Source organism: Hordeum vulgare, chromosome 2H, assembly GCF_904849725.1.
Source record: "Hordeum vulgare subsp. vulgare chromosome 2H, MorexV3_pseudomolecules_assembly, whole genome shotgun sequence".
Classification (NCBI taxonomy): Eukaryota; Viridiplantae; Streptophyta; class Magnoliopsida; order Poales; family Poaceae; genus Hordeum; species Hordeum vulgare.
This window is the reverse complement of record NC_058519.1, coordinates 611,128,494-611,133,857: the sequence shown is the minus strand read 5'-3', so window position 1 is coordinate 611,133,857 and position 5,364 is coordinate 611,128,494. Positions and strand designations below refer to the sequence as shown.

General features: G+C 46.9%; 1 long non-coding RNA gene across 1 annotated transcript; it reads right to left on the bottom strand.

Moving 5' to 3' along the window:
- Positions 1-4,542: 4,542 nt before the first annotated feature.
- Positions 4,543-5,156, bottom strand: LOC123430783. Its single transcript, XR_006622984.1, has 2 exons — positions 5,066-5,156; positions 4,543-4,672 (listed from the first exon to the last, which is right to left on the bottom strand). It is a non-coding gene; the product is annotated as an uncharacterized LOC123430783 (long non-coding RNA).
- Between the last annotated feature and the right edge of the window lie 208 nt (positions 5,157-5,364).

The window sequence follows — 5,364 nt, the reverse complement described above, 5'->3', positions numbered from 1 at the left end:
TATAGATCCACGGCGTTCATTCGGATCAATATGGTCCACTAAAACTGGAGAAAAATCTGGGGGGGGGGGGGGGGGGGGGGGGGGGGACGAAGAGAGGTTAAGTAGTAACAATATATGGACCGAGAGTGAGGTCAGAAGAGACCAGAGAATCAGTGTTGTTATTTGTCTCCCATCACGGGTACTGTTTCTATACAGCACACAGGCCCAAATGCCATGGCATATACGCTACTTTCCATTGCTTGGGAATCAGGATACAGACCGTCATGAAATTGCTGGATGAAATTGGCCGAAAGTATGCAAAAACAATAATTGGAAGCTGTGTATTGGCGGCTTCAGAAAAGCTGCTTGGGTATTTTATAATTCAAGTCTCAGAGGAACATTGGCTAATTTCAGAGGCATGCCACAAGAGTCATCTTCTTTCCCCGTTTTCTTTTTGCGAGGATTTTTCTGTCTTTTTTGCATGTACCCTTCTGCTTTGGTAGACAAGTGTGTCGATCAAGGTGGCATCCCCTCGGAGGAGGGCAGACGCATCAGGACGAGCGAGGCTCCTTTCCTGTCTCGTCTTGGCATTTCAGGCCTCAGTGCCCCAGTGACAGCCCTCCGTACTGTACCGTCCCAGCCTATCAGCGAGCAACGTATGGGTTAGGATAGTGAAATCAGCAAGTTGGTTTGCTGAACCTTTACTTCGAACGGATCGCGCAAATCTTGGAAATGTCTAGAGCATGCCCCATGTGTCAAAATCGGAGAGCGGAGAGGTTTCGCGGTTTATTTTCGAGGACATTTTGCGGTGCAGAGCTTGGAAGTAGTAGTGACCGATCAACCTTCAATCACACTTGGAAATTGGGAAGGCAAAATTCTTTCAATAGTTTTCATGTACGTTACTCCAAAATTCATGGGCTTGGAATTTAAAGCGAGACCCTTCAGACATGTATTTTGTGTGTGTGTGTGTGTGTGTGTGAAAAGAAATGCTGAAATTGGGCAACAGCATAACATGGTTTTGTTTTCGTTTTCTTCTTGCAAGTATGGCAGGAAAAAAAATACCATCTCTTTCTATCGACACGAAACAAGAGGCAACTGCTGTTCATGAATCGGTAAACACTAAACAGTGGATGTCAATGCCAATAACAGTGCATCAAGATTCAGAAAACAGTAAGCTGATGGTATGCTGATAGTCTGTAGCCGTTTGGCGTCAAGAATAATGGGCAGGGAACCCACGGCCTTGCGTTCAACATCAGTAGATGGGAGAAACCACAGAACGACGACACGAAAAAGAAAGCTGGCGCAGAGATCGATCCGTCGAAATCAACACCTACTGTTGGAAACCCTAGGAAACACGCTCTGATCAGATACTAGCTTCAGGCTCTGGAACTAACCCAGAACCGGATGCTAGTGCCAACAACAGTGTCTCAAGATTCAGAGAGCACTACGTCGAGGCCACGATAGTAACATACTGACACTGATATATACGGAGTATATTGGTCGGTTGCCAATTGGCATTCAGAATAATGGGCGGGGAACCCACGGCCTTACGTTCTTACAATAGTGCAAGAAGAAAAATCAAGAACCACAGAACATGGCATGAAAAGACAGTAGGCGCACAGTGATTCAGAGAATCAACCAGAGAATGTGTCCATCGGCAAAAATCGGTGGCTACTGTTGGAAACCCTAAGAAACACGATGTGATCAGATACCAGACTTGAAAGTACACCAGGGCATTCGCCGGGCCGGGCTTGATTCGGGCCGGGCTTTGGAAAGCCCGGCAGCAAAATCTCAAGCCCGAGCCCGACCCAGCCCGGACCGAAACAAGTGAACAGTATGATTTTTGATTAAAATAATGATTTCTGAGATATTTAAAATATATATTATACCTATATTTTGAATAAAATAATGATAAAGGTCCTCTTCAGGCTCATTTTCGGGCTTTCGGGCCGGGCTTCGGACGGAAAAGCTGAGCCCGAACCCGGACCGGATGCCGGGCTTTCGGGCCAGGCCAGCCGGGCCGGGCTGTCCATGCCCAGGACTACTTGAAAGCCTTCAGAATCAGGGAGTGCATGACGAGTCCTCAGTCTAAGACGGTAGTACGGCGTTAGGGCATCTCCAAAGTCGTCCAACAAGCTGTCCCTAATGTATGGATCGTGTGGTCCGGACTTTCTTATCCTCCAATGCCTTGCATCAAATGCCCATGGACCAATTCACACGTCCGAAATTCCACAAACTTCAAAATTCCACAAACTAGAAGCAAATTGGTAGGAGGTTTGCAGGCGTCCGGGCATTCGTCATCGGCGACGTCCCTCGACGTCGTTACCCTCCCTGGAGGCAAAGCCAATGTCCCTTCTATCCACATCCGAACCCCTTCGAACAAAAGTCTAAAATCCGTTTGGATTGGGCGGCGGTGGCCTCCTGCACATCGTATCCTCCATGGAGGCGCCGTCTTGGGGGGCTCAAGTGTTCGGGGGCAGAGAAGTTGTGGGTGGTGGGGTCCATGTAGCTCCAGCAGTGGCGACAGTTTGAAGATTGGCAGGAGGAGCGGTGTTAAATCTACCGCTTTGATGACGGTGAGTACTGGCGGCATGGTGCAGCTGGATCTCGACGACGGATGTGACTAGATGGACGAGCACAGGGCGAAGGCGCAGTTCGGTGTCGTGGCGACATCGACGACGCGTCTGGCAAGGTCGATGCATCAATACCTGTTGTGAAGATGGATCGATGGAAGACGGCGGCGACGACCCATGAGAGTGCGTCGAACCGGTTTGTGCCTCACACCACGTATGTAGCTTGGCTCGGGCCTCCAAATATAGATGTTAGGCTTAGATGAGAGGTTTGGGTATTCAACTCAGTATCTCTGCACCCCTTCATCAAGTGGATAGGAGTAGCGACATATGTTGTCAAGATGGCGGATTCAGACATATTGATGTACTACTTTGTAAGATCTTCGTGTATAATTATAAAATGGTTGCATGCATCTCCTAGATGCCGAGGCCGGGGTCATCCTCCTTTTTAAAAAATCACCACGTAGGCCTCATCGAGGACCCACACAACCCTCCCAACCCCCTTCCCCCTCGTTCCGCTCTAATCAACACTCCGCTCTCCACGTCACATTCATGTCTGTCTAGAGCAGACGCGACCGGTCACTGTCGCATGCCGGTCATACGACATGTCATTCACACCGGTGCGGTAGCTGAGAAAGTTATTATAGCCCACCGCTTGCACCAATGCCAGTTTGGAGGGGACCTGATTGCGTGGGCTCACGAGATGGCTTCCTACCACATTCAAGACAATTGGTCGTCCATCCACCTGCCTCACATTCATGCCGATGCGTTAAACGAGAAACCAAACCCACCAAACACATTCAAGTTGTCATTCCGTGTGCTTGGAGGGCGCTATTATTGAAGACCGCCAGCCATGATACAAACCGCACCACCTCCTAGCCCCGTCTCCCTCTGTCCAAGCCGTTGGCGCTCCCTTCTTCCTTATTTGACCTCTGTGAGCAATGTTGGAACCCAATGTGGGTGATGGAAGGCCCTCTCGTTGCGACACCACCGAGAAATCGTGGTCGAAGTGGACGCATGGTCACTGGCGGAGACAGGGGGCCCAGCAGGGGTTTGCCCCCTAACATCCCTCATTTCAGCCTAATATGCATGCGGGCAAGTTATTATCCCTCTATTTTGATGGGTTGGCCCTCCCTAACAAAGTTTAACAACCCTTGGCCCCCTCATTTGATTTTACTGGCTCCGCCACTACACGTGGTGTGCTCGACGCTCGACCCGCATTACGTCGGGAGAGCCTCCGAACTCTTAGGAGGAGGAGAGCTCGGACGAGTACACAACTATGAGCAAGGCGGTGGAGGCACCATCTACCGGGTTCACCCTGCAATAGGAGGAGGCGCACTACAACGTCGTCATGGCAGAGGCAATGCTGGAGGAGGAGGCGCGAGGAGCAAATGCCAGCAATCTTCACTTTTTGGATGCTACATGCATAGCAACGATACAACGTGTTGCTTCAAAAGCAGCACCGACTCATGGAGGGGCAGATCATCGACATGCAAGCAAACGAGCAGGGGCATCGCGGTCATGCTCGCGGAGAGTATGGGCATGGTGGATGAGTAGCGGACACCTTACGCGTAGTGCGGATCTAGGGGTGGGGTGGTGGGGGCCATGGCCCCACAAACAATTTGCAAAAACTTTTTTACTAGTACATTTATATGTACTAGTAACAATGCACGTGCAACGCACGTGTTCATCATCAAATATAAATGTGAGTATGCTCAAAGGATCCGAAATTTAAAATCCATGTCCTAGTATAATTTATAATAAATTTGCATAAATGGAAACCTATATAAAACTATTCTAGAATGAGCTTTCGAAGATAAATTATAATTGAACATAAGAATCTTAACATTCCTTTCAAAAACCAATAAATGCATTCAAGAAACCAAATGCTAGGTGTTTGCCAAGAGGCATTTTATATTAATATAAAAATAAATGAGGTTACATCTGCTTTTAACATCATATACATATACAATCCATGAAATGCAAATAGGACTATTCAAACAAGACTTCAAATCATAATCTGAAAATGAGGAGAGGCATCTAACTTTGGTGGCAAACAGAACACATGGACAATCTGACCTGAATAATCACATGCACCTCTGCTTTTTCTCCTCCTTATCTCCCTACAAAAAAAATATCACCACAATGTAATCAGAAATTTGTGCCATTTTTCGACAGAAAAAACCTATTTGCAGTTAACTACCCTCCCCACAGCGACAACAAAAAAATTCTTCATCCTGCTGTTGGGAAGGAAGTTTGCATTAAAAGATAGTTTTGCAACCTATATATTGTTATACCTACTCCATCAGATACTGACAACCTAACAAACAATGCACACAATACTTGGTTCTTTATAAAGTTGACCGCAAGCTATCATCTAATCCCTCCGTCCCACAATATAAGAGCGTTTTTCAAGCTATTCTTATTGCGGGAGAAAAACACTCCATAACACGAGGAGAACTGATATGTAGTTCTAATGATTTATCATTTGCGTCTAAGAAATGGCATGAACTTACGGTGGATAAAATCGATGGCTTGACAAATATCTTCGAGGGATGGTGCGAAGATGTAGTCTCTTGTGGCAATCACAAGGTGATCAATCCCATGGGGGGCATAAAATGTACCACGGGTGTAATTCAGAGCATGGAGTAATTTAGGATTGAATAAATGATGTGTACAGCTATCTCTGGACTTAGAAGGGAATTATTATGGATCATTTTTGTGCATGCAATTGTTCAAGAGCTCAAAAGCTCGGACAAATGAAATATTAGGACTCAAGCATTAAAATGAAAGAGGCTCAGTTGGCATAAAATTC